General features: G+C 37.0%; 1 protein-coding gene across 3 annotated transcripts in view; it reads right to left on the reverse strand.

Annotated features, from left to right (window-relative positions):
* Window positions 1-17,737, reverse strand: part of CNTN4 (contactin 4) — a 992,918-nt gene that overhangs the window by 707,700 nt on the left and 267,481 nt on the right. The window lies entirely within an intron of this gene.

A 17,737-nucleotide genomic window follows, 5' to 3' on the forward strand; every position in this document is an offset into this window, starting at 1 on the left:
ATGAGTTCAGGAGTTCAAGACTAGCCTGGCCAAGATGGTGAAACCCCGTCTCCACTAAAAGTACAAAAATTACAGCGCACCTGTAATCCCAGCTACTCGGGAGGCTGAGGCAGGAGAATCGCTTGAACCTGGGGGGTGGAGGTTGCAGTGAGCAGAGATCACGCCACTGCACTCCAGCCTGGGTGACAGAGTGAGACTCCACCTCAAAAAAAACAAAAAAAAAAAACAAAAAAAAACAAATCACGATAGGAAGAAAATGTAAGAAAAGAATGTTCAGTAAGGTGTGCACCATGTTTTTTATATAAAGCTGTATAGAGTGGTCCAGTTTAAACATATCTCTAGCAGACATCACAGAACCATATATCTTATGTCCCTAAGCAAATCAAAATTATTTTTTGTGTGTGAATGAAGCAGGGTTTCCGTCTTTGTCTCAAGATTTGGGAAGAACAATACATTTTCTTGCCAGTTTGAAATTTTATTTTTTTTAATTTTACACAGCTCTACGGAGACAATTTGGTCTTAGAACCTTGCACCTTCATAGAAAAATTTCAAATTCTTGGCTAAGATATTGAAATATATGTTTTCTGAATATTTTCAATGCGCTAAAAACATTTTTTAAATATGCAATATTTTATAAGAAATACATAATTTCTTAATTTATATAATCAAAACAGTACCAGAGCCTTTAACAGCCTTTGTTAAAGAATGGAGACTTTTTATACATCATTTACAAATATTTTAATTGGAAAAAAATCAGTTTGAAAGTCTTCAAATATTCATCTTAACCTACAGACTTAGAAGCGAAAAACTACCACGCATTATGTACCAGATATTATCCTAAGCACTTTTACATATTTTATGTCTTTTTATTCTCACATCAACCATGTGACTTCAGATTTATTAATGCCACATTACAGAAAAGTATAGTTCAAAGAGTTTAAATTATGTTCCCAAGACCTCCAGACTAGTGATAGCTAAGTAAGAGACCTAAGTGCAGAAGGTGAAACTTGATCTGATTCTCATGTTGAGTGTTCTGTACATTGTTCTAAGGGGGAAATGTAGGACAAGGCACAAAGTATTATAAGGCAAATATCGGGGCCCATTTCTCTCTAGAAAAAAAAAACAAGGCCAGGCGCGGTGGCTCACGTCTGTAATCCCAGCACTTTGGGAGGCCGAGGCGGGTGGATCACGAGGTCAGGAGACCGAGACCATCCTGGCTAACATGGTGAAACCCCGTCTCTACTAAAAATACAAAAAAATTAGCCAGGTGTGGTGGCGGGCGCCTGTAGTCCCAGCTACTCAGGAGGCTGAGGCAGGAGAATGGTGTGAACACAGAAGGCAGAGCCTGCAGTGAGCCGAGATTGCGCCACTGCACTCCAGCCTGGGTGACCGACCAAGACTCTGTCTCCAAAAAAAAAAAGGAAGAAAAAACAAAACAAAACAAAAGAAGGGAAAGGTTTAAAAATTTGAAAACATCAGTACTCAAGACAATAGAAAATAATAGTGTTGAATTCAGAAAATAGAAAAACACATATGATTCAAATTGATCTGGTCAATTATAAACCAACTAATACAGAAATCACAAAATAACAATCTTTGAAGCTAGACAGACACACCTAGTTTGCTCTTTCCTCTCTTAGGCATCCCCTTTCGCAAATGAAGCTACAAACTCTAGAGAGAATAATTTATTCGTTCTTATGTAAAATAGGATAAGAATGGAAAAAAAAAAAAACCCACTAAGCATGCATGATCAGCAAGTCCAATCTGGATATACTGAATTTGGCAATAGTCAATATAGTAAATGACCTGGGTAAATTGGTCATTTTGTTAGATTTACTCAGTTGTAAAGTGGAAATATTTACTTAGCCCCTAGAAGTGGTGTTCAGATAAACCAATGAAAATTTGCAAAATATCCTTCAAGAGTGGTAAGCATTGTTACTATTCAAATTCATACCAAATCTCACCTGTTCTGCATAGCTATATAAATGTAAAATAGACACATTTCATTTTCTTCAACTATTTCCTCTTTCCAATCTACAACATCAGATCTTAGTGCTCTTTAATATTTTATCCAAATGATTTAAAGAATCAAAAGAGAAAAACAGATTCCTGGACTAACAACACAGATGCAAACCCTAATGTTACCATTGAGGCTGAGATACGCTGGCAATATCTAAATTTTACATAAAAAGGAAGGGCTGCTTTGGAAAATTCTCATCCCATTTTCCCTAACTTCTGTGAAAACACAATGGATAGAGGAAAGAGAATGGTATTTTTATTTCAGATGATCAAAGTTATTGAGAGCTTCTACCAAGAGACACAGTATCTAATTAAATTATCACCAAAACCCTATTTTTTGTTGTTGTTTTTTTTTTTTGAGATGGAGTTTTGCTCTTGTTGACGAAGCTGGAATGCAATGGTGCGATCTCAGCTCACCGCAACCTCCATCTCCTGGGTTCAAGCGATTCTCCTGTCTCAGCCTCCCGAGTAGCTGGGATTACAGGCATGTGCCACCACGCCCAGCTAATTTTTTTGTATTTTTCGTAGAGACGGGGTTTCTCCATGTTGGTCAGGCTAGTTTTGAACTCCCGACCTCAGATAATCCGCCCACCTCGGCCTCGAAAAGTGCTGGGATTACAGGTGTGAGCCACCGTGCCCGGCCATGGTGATATTCTTATAACCCACAATAGTTTAAACAAATGAGGAAACTGTCGCTTTGAGAGGTTATATAATGTTCCCAAGATCAAATAGCCTGAAAAAGTCATGACAACAGATTCAAATTCTTGCAGTCTAATTTCAAAAATAAGATTTTAACAACAAATGATATCTCCTATCCCCGACATATTTTATAAATACTCATCTAATGCCCATAAATAAATTTATACTAACATAGCAGTTATATAAAAAAGACAAAAGAGGCCTGTGGTACTCTGGATGCAATATCTTCATCTTTTAGATTAGGATATTGAGGTCAACCACCTCAATTAATAAAGTTATCTATCCAAGGTACTATCAGAAGTTAGTAGCCAGAGTGGGATCAGTACCCAGAATTTGTAACCTTATAGTTTTCCCTTCTATAATAGGCAGATCTGCATGCTTCTTGAAGAGTTTTAATCATATTGATAACCATCTGCAGGGTAAAGCTTAAAAACAGAAGAAAAAAAAAGGAAAAGGAAAAAGGTAGGCAAGAAAAAAGAAATTCAGAAAAAGGAAAGGAAAAGAAAAAAAGAAAAGTGAAGTAAAAGAAAGAATGGGATATATGCTGTGATTATTAGAAAACTCTCAATCTTTTATGCTGCTTATGTTGTTATTCCATATTTAAAAGACTATCATATGCCTATTGTATAAGTAAACATGCTAGGCAATGAATGGGGAATACAAGAAACACAAGCATTGTATTTGACCTCATTTAACCTACATGGCAAAGAAAAGGAAAATTGTTGAAGTGTGGATGGTGACTGAATAAACTACCTTACATTGAAAAGATTATGAAACTATGGTATAATCCTCTAATTGATAGTGATATTGGTATTGGTATTACATTCCTCTAATACCAGTAGTAAAGGGAAGCATTCTTACAAAATACAAATAACAATGACAACACAAATTCTCCTCTTACTATGGCTGATTCACAAGGGAGAAAAAAAAAATAATGCCACCACCCGATTATTTGTAATCCTTCTTCAAAAAAAAAGGAGCTAAGCTTGAAGTGTCAAGTTCCCTATGTGTTTTAGTTAGATCTGGAGTCTCATTTATCTCATGAAAGACAAATTAATTAGCTGTTTCCCTGAAGTACTATGGGGAGGCCAGTGGGCCAATGAAATTATAAACCAAGCACCTAGCACAATCTCTAACAAATAGGTTGTTCCCAAAACATGTTGAATAAAAAATAAATGAATGAGAGTAGCAGAGATTGCTACCTGTCCATTAAGGTCCACTTTCTCTCATTCTGCAGGGCACTAAGCTGGACTATATTCCCCAGTCCCCTGTGCATGGCCAAAAAATGCAATGGGACTGACTTCTAACCAGTGTGAGTGGAAGTAAGGTATGGCACAGCCAGGACTGTCCTCTCGCAAGCTGCTATGGGTTCTTTCCCCCATCCTGAGGAATGGAATGGTGATGTCCAGAATTTGGGAAGGCCCATATTGAAACAGCAGTGCCTGCATCCCCTAATAACTGTGGATAAGAGGACTCTCTCCTTCCCCTGCACATGAAACCACCCAGGATTTTTATGAACTTGAGAAATAAACTCTATTTTGTTGAGCCAATGTATGTTGAGCCCATTTGTTGCATCTATTTCTCCTACCCAAATGAATGAAATGGGTATTTGTAGAACTCAAACCTCAAACTACACTGTGGCACTTAGTTTATATTATTCCAAATATTGCAAGAGTCAGTAACTATTCCATCTCATATAGACAACTGAAAAAACCATGAGGTGACAACATCAGTTGGTAGTGCTTGTCTTTCTTTTAATCCATTCTGTTGGAAAAATAAATCTTTACATTGGTATTTTATCTGCTTTTTAAAAATGCCTCATCCAGGAGTGTCCAATCTTTTGGCTTCCCTGGGTCACACTGGACGAAGAGGAATTGTCTTGGGCCACACATAAAATACACTAACACTAACAGTAACTGATGAGCTAAAAAAATAATAATAATCACAAAAAAAATCATGTTTTAAGAAAGTTTACGAATTTATACTGGGCTGCATTCCAAGCTATCCTTGGCCACATGCGGTCCACAGGTCACAGGTTGGACAAGCTTGCTTTATGAAAACATATGTTATAAATATTCTGGGTATCTTCAGTTTTACTGTCTCAGCTTCAGAGGAGCTCTCTCTCTCACACAGTTGTGTTTTTTAAAAGAAACTCAAATCTTAAATTAGTGTGATAGTGTGCAAAGACAATGAAACCTATTTGACCTTTCCTGCGAAGATACCACATCTCTAGAGAGGAAAGCTTTCATACGGCACAGCACAGAAGTAACACATCTCTTGGTGACTTAACAACCTGTGTGTGGGTGAGGAAGCTAGAGAAAATGACTGAGGCTTGCAGGCATGGCCAATCATTCTATTAATACTTTGTATAATGAAGCACTGCTGAAGATAGCACTCATATTAAAGAGAGTTCAATGCAACCCATTTGCTTTCTTCCTATTAGGGAGAGGAGATACTGAAAACACTAATAATGCCATCATGTTCAACAACAACTGGATATGGTATCTAAAAACTTGGAATGAAAAAAGCTCTGTCATTTTCTTTTTTTTTTTTTTTTTTTTTTTCCTTGAGATGGAATCTTGCTCTATCGCCAGGCTGCAGTGCAGTGGCGCAATCTCGGCTTACTGCAACCTCTGCCTCCCGGGTTCCAGTGATTCTCCTGCCTCAGCCTCCCAAGTAGCTGGGACTACAGGTGTGCTCCACTATGCCTGGCTAATTTTTGTATTTTTAGTAGAGACAGAGTTTCACCACATTGGCCAGGATGGTCTCGATCTTTTGACTAGGTGATCCACCCGCCTCAGCCTCCCAAAGTGCTGGGATTACAGGCGTGAGCCACCGCGCCCTGCTGAGCTCTGTCATTTTCTTTTTGTGTTAATTCAGCTGGTGCCTTAACACTGTATGAGAACTGTGCATTGACAGATAATGAGTCAATGCATGGTCAGCACACAACCAACATGAAAGAAGAAAGCAAATATCAAAAGTGGAAATAGTAGAGCATATTATATGTTAACCCGACCTTTTTTTTTTTCATACAAGTGCCCTACTCCACAAAATTATACAGAAACAAACAGAACATGAACATTGAGAACTGGGAAATCCTCAAGGTAGAAAGATCTAAAAACAGTGACAACTGTGGACTGCGCTTAATGTATCAAAAACACTTATCTTCATCTCAACAATCACCTAGTGATATAGAAATACTGATACTTCAAAGGCCACTTCAAATATTACCGCCTCTGTGAATTCTTTCCTGACTGCTCCTGCCCAAAAGGGAAAAGTAATCCACCTTGTGTGCTCCCATAATTCTTGGTTCTTACCATAAAATACATCAACACCATCATCATTACCATTAACATTAATATTTATTGTGCACTTACTAGGAACGTTAAACAAGAAAGAGCTCTAATTTGGATCAGGGAATAATAATTATTATTCCATTTAATTAAATAGTTCAATAGAAACTGTTAAAGGAGAAGTGCAGCACAGCAAATCATTTTCTGCCTGATACATGGATTATGGGTGTCTTCAAATTTATGGTGGAGTCCCTCAACATAATCCTGGGACTACATGACTTTACTCAGCAATTAGCACTCTATTGTTACCTTGTAACAGAATAGTAAGTGTTTATCTCATATTTTTTTTCTTTCACAAGCAGTAGGAAATAGCTTTCACGTAAGGTAGGGCACCCGTCTATGCTTCAATAAATGGCAAAGTCAGAGAAGAAAGAAAAATATATCAACTATTAAGCTGAAAGAGAACAGCAGAGGGTTTGCAGAACCAGCTGTTCTCTTTTTTTTTTTTTCTTCTTTCAACTGATGTATGTCAGGCTGGTATAAAAGGGGCAAGTTGAACATCTGGACCAAAACCAAGGCATTTAACATTTTCAAGCAATTCAGAGGCATGGGTGATTTATGATGCTATTCTTAGATTTCTATCATGTGTCCTCTAACTTTATGAAATGTGGACAGGCACATAAACCTGGTGACACTTCATGATATAAAAATAGTGATTGAAGACTGATAAAGAAAAAAGAAAAGAAGAATCATTTTAGTTTGGAGATGTTCAGAACAGGGCAGGCCCCTGGGAAGATGAGTTGCATTTAGCTCCAGCCACTGTGCCTTTCAGAAATTGGCAGGAGCTTTGTGTTTAGGCAATCACCTGCCTCCTCCATTGCCAGAGAAAGCAGAGTAGGATCTGTAACTTAACTGATGTTCCCAGGTGGCCTTTTCTGCTAGAGAAGCTTAGGCTGTCATATTATGGAGTATTGAAAGGCCCTTAGAAAACAGGGCCACCGTAATATCTTTTCTATCTTCAAAACGACCCATCTCCTTCAGTTTTAGGGAGAAAAAGAAGAAAGAAAAAGAAAGAAATGAGAGGGAAATGTTGGGATGACTTGTGACATACCAAAGAAAATAGAAACAGCATGACACTTTGGCAAAGCCAAAGTTTGTTTAGAAATCACTTCTCTAACATAACAGATAGCCTCCGCAAGGCAAAATAATGCCTCAGATAATATCTGTAGGTAGCAATTTCTATTTTATGGCAAAGACATGCCATATATTTAGAGACACTAGAGACAGTCTACTGTCAACTTGTTGATTAATTTCAACGTTAATATGCAATCATAAAACCTTTTTTGATTGAAGCAGATTTTTACAATGACTTTCTAAGATATCATATGTATATTGTCAGATGGACTTTTCATTTTTTTGAACTGTATGACACAATGCAACAATAATCAATGGATTGGAACTTTGCTAAAATAAGTAATAGATTATGGTACAAAATGGTAAATTATATCTAAATATAGGTCTAACATTTTGGGAAAGTCATTCATCTTTTTCTCATTTATTTGATCACTATTTCAACCAGTGACACTTGATTAGTATTGCTAAGGGTGAAGAATGTGATCTTCATTTCATCATTAAATGAAAATTTAAACATTCATTTATATTTTCTGTATTTATGATAGTTTTGGAATTCAAGACTTTTTAATTTCCTCGTGGTCAGTGTGTTTAATGACTGGAATATAAATATTTTATTGCTTCCAATAATTATTTCTCATTAGAAGCATAGCCTTTTTTTTTTCAAATAAGCCTTGCCACATTAGTGAGGTCCATCAGGAATGCATGATTTCCCTACTTCACACATAGACGAAAGACAAGTGAACGACACCACTGGAGATTTTTAGTTTACGTGAAAATGCAACGGACTTCTGAAGACCTACTCTGTGAAGTATACTGGGTAGTTACAGATCATTCTCAAGCAATCTAATGAAATGGGTAACATTTTTAAGTTAAACTCTTAATATACACAGAGGATGTGACATCAAGGGAAAAGAACAACTCTTCTTTTTAGGTATTAAGAGTTAAACTGCATGAAGAAGCATGGAGGTGAACTTCCTATAGAATGATTTTAAGGGAGCTGGGTGACCTTCCTTGCAGAGACAACCTGTACTATCCAAAACTCTGTCTGGGATCCAGGAATAGGTAATTCTGTATTTTCCACACAAGCCTATTCATTCCACAATCTATGGACAGACAATGGTAAATAAATGTCCATGAATATCACCTTCTACATGAGAAGCCCATTTCCTTTACTGAGTTAGATCAGCACTTGCATTACAAAAGAACCATCTTCTTTAGGGGTTCTAAAATAGAGCTGCTAAATATTCCTGCCATGTATCCTGGAGAACAAAAGTTCTCCTAATCCTAACAAAGAAATCATTATTATTGATTAAAATGTCATTTCAGTCAGAGATCAGGAACCCCCCAAAAAAGATCATTTTTGCTTTCTAAATTAACCATAAAAAGTTTAATCTGTAAGTGAAATGCCATTCCGTGCTGTTGCAATGAATTTCCAATAATTGTATCTACTTTATACTGGCTCAAAAACATTGCCTTAATTAGGCTGACCTTTAAAGAGCTTTTCTAGAACTGAAATTCCTTAAAATGCTTCCACATACTGTATCTGCACAGAATCTATCTGTCCAAATATGACTATAAAAGCTTTAAATCACAACTTAATATTTGTTTTAGGCGCCGATATTATTGATACTTCTGCCAAACATCAAGATCCTATTTAAAACCCATTAAGATATTTTAAATTTTAATACACGCTTGTACCAGAAGCATTTGCCTAATGCTAAAAACTAGATTCTTAGGTGGGGTGAAGAGTAGACAAAAACTACAGCTTGCTTTACAACATCAAGCAAACACTAACTCATGTATCCATTTAAAGAGTGTTTATAAAATAAGTGTGACATCCATACTTTCTAATTATTACCTTGGCTTTCAGTGTTCAAAAAAAACACAGTTGGACATACTTGATTCACAGCATTCCTGGGAAGTACAGAAGAGCAGTCCTCCCTTTTAGGGATGAGAAAAGAGGTGTAGGCAAAGTAATTATTTCATTAATCTCTAGGTCTTTAAACAGCCACTACCTCCTCCCGCCTAAGGAGTGCAACTGTGCTTAACCCATGTGGGGCCTACCTCATAGATTTTCTGAGGTTAACTAAAGAACAACAGTCATCACTGAATCTGTAATTACTGGATGAATCTTTGAGATTAATTGGTCTAACCCCAGTCTTCTTCCCTACCTTAAAAAGTTTTGGGAACCCCGGGGGTATTAGAAACAAAGCACTTTTCAAGTCAATCTATTTATTTTATTTTATTATGATTTTTGAGACAGAGTCTTACTGTGTTGCCCACGCTGGGGTAGAGTGGTGAGATCTCGTCTCACTGCAACCTCAGCCTCCCAGGTTCAAGTGATTCTTGTGCCTCAGCCTCCCAAGTAACTGGGACTACAGGTGCACGCCACCATGCCTGGCTAATTTTTGTATTTTTAGTAGAGATGGGATTTCACCATGTTGGCCAGGCTGGTCTCAAACTGGCCTCTAGTGATCCGCCCACCTCAGCCTCCCAAAGTGCTGAAATTATAGGTGTGAGCCACCACACCTGGCCTAAGTCAAACAATTTATTACAGCCCACCTAACACTAGATCCCACATCTTCTGACTCTCACTCAATTGGTTTTTCTACAGCCTCCTTCCTCTTTTCCTTTTCTAGAGCTGAAGAAATAAAAACATTCCTGTCAGGCTCTAAAAGCCAGCTAGCCAGCCCGAAAAGACAATGAATTTACTTGGAAACATTGCTTACCTTTATAAATTCACATTTTTCAGAGGACATTAGGGATTGGAACCTGGTGTCAAATTTCAACTATGTCCCTGATTTATAGTTTTGGAACAATGTGTATACTTCCTATATGGACATAGACAATCATCTTGTAGCACTGAATGTGTCACATCCTATGTTAAACAAGGAAGAATATACAAATTAGAAATATATTTATATTTTATTGCCCTTTGGATTCTACATTCTATCACATATTTCTAGCCACAATGTTCATAAGTCTTTGTTTATCTGCTTTCAGCAAGCATTAAAAGCCATTTATGTCTCCTTTATAATACTGCTTCAATCTTTTAAGTTTTAAGCCTCTGAAGCATATGTCCTCAATAAAAATGAATAAATAAATAAATAAAGCTGCTGCAAGTGCTTGTCATTGCCCCCTCCCCAGGATGTAACAAAAGATTATTGTGAGAATGATCACATTTATGCAACTTTCCTATTGTAAGCAGTAACATAAGCCCTTATTACCAGAGCTTATATCATCATTTATATGAAAAATATGATGATTGTTTATTTAAATGAGATGAAATTGTTTCTATCTAAGCCAAACAGCACAAAGTAATCAGATGCTGGTTTTAACTCATCTACTGAAAATATATTTGTATACTTACAGAACTTGGCCAACTGCTGTATTTTAAATAGCACAACTACATGCACTGATTATTTAGCATGTTTCCCAGTCATTGCCTGCCAGAGGAAATTATTGAATAGAAATCACATCGGCATCAATTTAGCTTTGAGTTTCTAACAGGTCTAGTGAGAACATTTTAACAGACAGGTAAATATTAAAATTATTCCAGAACTTTTTTCTTGATTCATTCATTCATTCAAAAATATATGTTACATGAAAAATAAGTGAAAGGCACTGGGGATATAATCCTGAACACAAATCTAGCAGAGGAACAAAAATTAAATAATAAAAGAAATACAAAAACAACCACTAATTCAACAAATGTTATACTGAGAGACTACTATGTACAAAGCACTATTATAAACATTTGAGTTACATCTTTGAACAATATGGACAAAATCAGGTGCTCTTTGAGATCATATTCCAAGATGCTGAGACAGATGCAAGGATAAATGCTAGAGGAAAAAAGGAAAAAGTGAAGGGCAAAAGTGAGCCAGAGCATTGGAGTTGGGGTTTGTAATTTTAAATAGGGTGTTAAAGGTAAATTGTATTGAAAGGTGACATATGAGCAAACTTTAAAAAGGCAGTAAGTACCTTTAATAAGTACTACAAAAGAAAGAGTTGAATGGCACACTGGCACGTATGAGCCACAAAAAGAATGCTAGTCTTTACTCCAAGGGCAGTAGGAACCTAACCTCAGGGGATATCAAGGTTAACTTAAATTTCTGGCTGGCTTGATGAACTATGTTAGAAGGAACCTCCGGGTTATCAATCCATTCTCCTACAAATGCAGGTTCTGGGATATACGATCAGCAACCATTCTACACATTCTCCCACTTCCATCTCAAATTAGAGCCCAAAACAAGTAAAGACCCTTGCACTTTAATTCTCACTCGATATAAACCTGAAATTATGAAATTGCCAAGCAATGCAACAACTTTGCTACACTTAGTTTGGTGCTTTTAAATCACGCTTTTCAGGTGGAGGGTAGTGAAACTTAACACTATCAGCAGATTGATTGGGTCTTAAAAACTGCATGCCTAATCTTCCACCAAAAGAGGGAGGTGGGGGGATGCACCATGTAAATTGAAAAACTGGTATATATTCACCTCCTGGTTGAGAAAAATTGGGATAAATCTCTAAAATTATATCATTTTTTGGATCTATAATAAAAATTCATCAATACTGGTTAACAATAAGTAACACATTCACTTACACAAAATATCAGAGGATACCTGTACTTGAAATTAGCACCATATTTAGAAGAAGAGACTCATTCCATAAACTACAAACCACTTTTTCTGATGAAAAATATGCAAATTGTTTGAATCAAATTGTCTCATTAAGCAGCTATCATTCCAATGTTGTCAAATCAAACAGGAACAAAATCAGTAGGGGGCAATTTATTACTCTGTCACCTCTCCCTCCTCTATCCATGCTCATTTCATTCTTTTGGATGTCATTATACTTGACTATGGTACTCTGGTACACTCTAACCCAGTTTTTTTGTAAGTCATTTTCATGACCATTTTATGATTTCAGGAAAACCAAACTATGACAGTTATAAAACATTTCTCTTCAACATAATATCATTACTGAGCTTTTCTCATTTTAATGGATTCAAGCATACTACAGAATGGCTAACACTGGGCTTGTATTAAGTGCTTTTAAAGATATTAAATATCAGAGATAAATTTTGTGACATGGGGCCTTTAGATGTGGATAACTAAGCTCTCTGCTGGCCTCAGGCTGTGAATTCAGTTGTGTGTATTAAAGAGAGCAGAGAGAATGTGAAAGCAAAATAATATTTTTTCCCCAAATTTTGGAACTAAAAGTGGTGTCGGGACTCAATTTACCAGGGCTGGGCACTTTGTTGGCAAGGCTGTGTTCCTGCACTATCAATGAGTTCAGAGGCTGTTTGGAAAATTAATCGTAAAAACAGAATATCAATATGGACAATTGTGTATCAAAAGGATGGTGACAGTATAAACAGGCCCAGACATTCTCAAGAGGGAAGTATCATTTTACTTAGGAGAAATAATTAAAGCACTACTCTATCAGGGTGGATCAAAGAAAGGAAGCTGGTTCTAAATCAATGCAATTGTTAGTACTTCTTTTTTTTTTTTTTTTAACTTTCTGACAAGTTTTGTAATTTCTACAATTAGATGCAAGGTAGGGCTCTACTTCAGAGAAGAACCTCGCGCATTCTTGAAGATGTATGTAAATATATTCCTAATTTCCAAGTAGGAGGAAGGAAGCATCTGGTTTCTAAGACAACCTGGACATTCTGCTGCATGGGCTCAAATCCTGATGATAAAGCCATTATGTGTAATGGGGGGCATCCTATTCTCCCTAAAATTAGGAACATTTGTGATTTCTGGCAACTTTCCTAATTGCCGCAACCTCTTGCTAATCTTTGTACAGATGATGCTTCCTTGGAGAGCCTCGTGCTCTTCATATCAATATCTGTCATTTAATACTTAGATGAAATAATACAGGCTGCAAAATAATAATGGCTATGATGTTTTAAAAATTGATACAAGACCAACGATAGTAATATGATTAGCACAGTGAGAGGGGAAAGTCCTATTCTCACCTGTTTTGTGAACAGGAGTTTAAAATGTTAGCTTTCCAAAACTCAAAAACAGGGACAATGCCTAGGTCTTATAACCAATAAAAATCACAATTTTGGGGCCGGGTGTGGTGGCTCACGCCTGTAATCTCAGCACTTTGGGAGGCTGAGGTGAGCAGATCACAAGGTCAGGAGTTCGAGACCAGCCTGGCCAACATGGTTAAACTGTGTCTCTACTAAAAATAGAAAAAAATAGCCGGGCATGGTGGCAGGTGCCTGTAATCCCAGCTACTTGGGAGCTGAGGCAGGAGAATCGCTTGAACCCGGGAGGCGGAGGTTGCAGTGAGCCGAGATCCAACCTGGGCTTGCCACTGCACTCCAACCTGGGCAACAGAGTGAGACTCCATCTCAAAAAAAAAAAAAAAATCACAATTTTTATTGACATGTTTCTGTGCTTTAGCCTTAGGATTAGCTCAACACACAACGAAAGTTTAATTCACCATCCCATTTTACATTATCATTTTCCTCTTCACTTCTTTATAATGCTTGAGATGTGGCTATAAGTTAACCAGAGAAGAAAACTTATTTTCTTGCTTTCTAGTCACAACCATACACTTGAACACTGCAATAGTGATCTCCTAATGCAATCAGAGATTTTATAGTCTTGTACTTCTGTTCAGTATTTTTTTATTATTTAAGAAAATGTGAAGGGTCCAGTTTATTCATATTTTTATCTCAAATACTATCCGTAATAGGTATTCATAGATCTGAGAGAAGAGACTCAATCTGATTTAGAAATGCTTTGGAATTAGTAGTCTATTAACCTCGATAAATCTGTGGGGTGTCAAAATAAATAGCAGGAGAACTTGCACATAGGATAGGTAAAGGCAGGTTCAAGTGAAAGACAGGTTTTGAGTCCAATTGACCTACGTAAATGGCTAGACACATCCACATATAAACTCAGACTAACTAAAACACAGATGAAAGAGAAGCCTCGAAATGGGAGGTTAAAAAAAAAAAAGAGGCCGGGTGCCGTGGCTCACGCCTGTAATCCCAGCACTTTGGGAGGCCGAGGCAGGCGGATCATGAGGTCAGGAGATCGAGACCATCCTGGCTAACACGGTGAAACCCCGTCTCTACTAAAAATACAAAAAATTAGCCGGGTATGGTGGTGGGCGCCTGTAGTTCCAGCTACTCGGGAAGCTGAGGCAGGAGAATGGCTTGAACCCGGGAGGCGGAGCTTGCAGTGAGCCGAGATCGCGCCACTGCACTCCAGCCTGGGTGACAGAGAGAGACTCCGTCTCAAAAAAAAAAAAAGTGTTCTAGCTGTATTTGGATAAAGTGCTGAATTGTAAAGCTATAGTGAACCATTGAGAAGGTTCATGCTTAAATAAATGTAGAGGTAAGCTCAACAGAAAAATAATAGTACTTACGGATGCTGAGGCCAATCTAATGACACTCAGTAGGGCCAAATGGATAAAGGCTGAAATAGTCTGAATGTTTTTAGGAGTTACAGAGAAAAAAAAGTTTCAGTGGATTCTCTCCCTGTGTTAAAAAGATGCCAGGTGCAATGGCTGACGCCTGTAATCCCAGCACTTTGGGAGGCCCAGGCAGGTGGATTGCTTGAGGTGAGGAGTTCGAGACCAGCCTGGCCAACATGGTGAAACCCCCGTCTCTACTAAAGTTACAAAAATTAGCCAGGTGTGGTGGTATGTGTCTGCAATCGCAGCTACTCGGGAGGCTGAGGCAGGAGAATCACTTGAATCCGGGAGGAGGAGGTCACAGTGAGCCGAGATTGTGCCACTGCACTCTAGCCTGGGCAAGAAGAGCAAAACTCTGTCTCAAAAAAAAAAAAAAAAAAAAAGACTCGGCTCAAAGCCAAGTGATATTTTTCCATCAGTAGAAAGACATTCTAACTTCACTTATCCACTGTACACCGTAACGATAATTAAGATTTTTGTATTTTCAAGGATGGTTTGTGGTTTTCGTTTCATGTAAATAATCCAAAAATCTGATTGGGGAGTGGGCAGTTTAATCTTACAAATATAGCACTAGTAATTTGCCTTTGTATTTTTAAAATAAAATCTGGAAAAGCAACTTATATATATTGCAAGTCTCATTTGATAAACTTTTCTCAAGAATAATAAACAGTTCACTTTTAGAGGTCCAGCATTTTTTTTCTTCTGTAGATTAGTGTTTTTTCTGTAATTTTGTGTAGTTTTTTAATTTTGTTTTTTATGCTAGAAACTGCTTTTTATTATATACCATTTCTGTACTCATACACACACACACACATACACACACCACAGAGAGAGAACTGCACAATAAATATTAGAAAATGAAGGTTCACTATAGGGAGATTCAAGAGACCACATATATTAAATCAGAGGATCATCCTACAAAGTACATATATCCTTAATATTTTGGGTTTCTACACACTGTAACTAAGCATGAATATTTTTAGTTAAAATTGTTTGAGTGCAACATATTAAACATGGTATTCTTTAGCTCTTAAAGTTATGCGAACATAGTCAATGAGATAATGCTTACAATAAAATCTCTGAAAGAAATGGACTTTGAATCCAAGGTTTGGTAGATTTTGTTCCACTTCCTTTTATTTATTTATTTATTATTATTATTATTATTTTTTTTTTTTGAGACAGAGTCTCGCTTTGTCACCCAGGCTGGAGTGCAGTGGAGCAATCTCGGCTCACTGCAAGCTCCGCCTCCCGGGTTCAAGTGATTCTCCTGTCTCAGCCTCCCGAGTAGCTGGGACTACAGGCGCCCACCACCATGCCTGGCTAATTTTTTGTATTTTTAGTGGAGACGAGGTTTCACCGTGTTAGCCAGGATGGTCTCAATCTCCTGACCTCATGATCCGCCTGCCTCGGCCTCCCAAAGTGCTGCGATTACAGGTGTGAGCCACTGCGTCCGGCCTTATTTTTTAACAAAGAGGAAAATTGTAATTAGAAAAGTATTATCATGAATGAAATGGGCATAAGTTTTAAGTCAGAATCCCAGAATTTAGGTCCTGATGTTTAAAATTTTGTGGATGACTTATAAAAAGACTTTACTTGTATGAAACTGACAACATTATTTGATGAATTTAGTTTCCTGGATTCTCAGTTAATTAAAACGTGAAAATGTACTTTTTTCTACCTGTATAAATTCACTTTTTGGAAATTGAAATAACCAAGAAATGAAGAGGCTTTCCAAATATTGATAGGCTGCCAGTAGAGAAAGCAGTATAATTGAGAGCTAAGGTTCAAAGAACAAGTCGAAAATATCATGTAATCAAAATTACCCAAATTCATTATGGCGTTGCCATGTTGGGTATGGATAAAATATTGTATTGTAACTTCCTTACCCCCAAAGGATAAATAAATGCTTTGAAAAATGTCTACAATGCAAAGTTAAATTGCTCCATTGTTAATATAATTTTGTAGACTAGGAAAACTGTATTTGAGGCAGAACCAAAAACAAAAATAAAACATTTTACCCTCTTTTCATCAAGCCCAACATAGACAGATTTCTGTGTTTTGTGTTTATATTTTGTTTTATTTTTTCTTAGCATTGAAATAGGTCACTGTTTTTAAATTCAGCACTATATGTGGATGACTTTTGACTTGTATTTAGGGACAACATGGTATAATTTTTTTTTTTATTTAAACTCTAGAATCACACTGAGAATTGCAAGATATTCACACAAAAGAGGCAGATGGGAACTTGGAGAAGGGAATCTCACATCTCATATCAGCCTCACTTTGGCAAGAAGGATCACCAGTGGAACGTAAGAAAGAAATATATGTACATTCTATTGTCTCTTTCTCCCACTTTTTCTCTCTTTGCATTTCCCCAATTCCTTGTTCCTGTATTATTAACTGGGTAGAACAGAGTTTGAAAAGATAAATTTGTGTTCAATGTAATTCAATATCATTAAGATTAATTTGACTGGGCCTGGAAAGTAATGGGAAACATGTTCATTCAGAAATTAGAAAGTCAAGTTGAGGACAAATCATGAAGCATGCTGAATGTCAAGATCAAACTCATTACTCCAGAGAATGGGGCTGACTTTTGCCCACACGAGGGACCGAGAGGAGCTGTGTTTCAGGCAGGTTAAACATAGGAACTACGCAGGGAGTGCAGATGAAAGAAACTGTCAGGCTGAACCAAGTAAGGTAACTTGGCATTGAGAAGAAAAGAGATCCTGGATACATTATTACCTGTACTTGTTACAAGGGCTTCAAATCACATTACAGTCTTTTCTGTCATCATAAAAAAAAAATATTAAACCAAAGAACTGTAGGAGTTTTCAAAATTGAAAATTTAGAAACATGCTTAAGTTACCAGGTGAAATACACACAAAATACAAAATATTGTATTGTAACTTCCTTATCCCCAATGGATAAATAAATGCTTTGAAAAGTGTCTCCAATACAATGCCAAATTGCACTATTATTAATATTATCTCATGGACTATGAAAACAGTATACTTCAGGGAGAACAAAAAGTAAAATAAAGAAATGACAAGACTTGATATTGTCATGGCAATGGCCTAGATTCACCATAGAGAGGTGTCTCTTTTCAACAATAGAATTTTTTCCCTTAACTTTGTTGGAATCACTAATAG

Source organism: Pongo abelii, chromosome 2 (genome assembly GCF_028885655.2).
Source record: "Pongo abelii isolate AG06213 chromosome 2, NHGRI_mPonAbe1-v2.0_pri, whole genome shotgun sequence".
NCBI lineage: Eukaryota > Metazoa > Chordata > Mammalia > Primates > Hominidae > Pongo > Pongo abelii.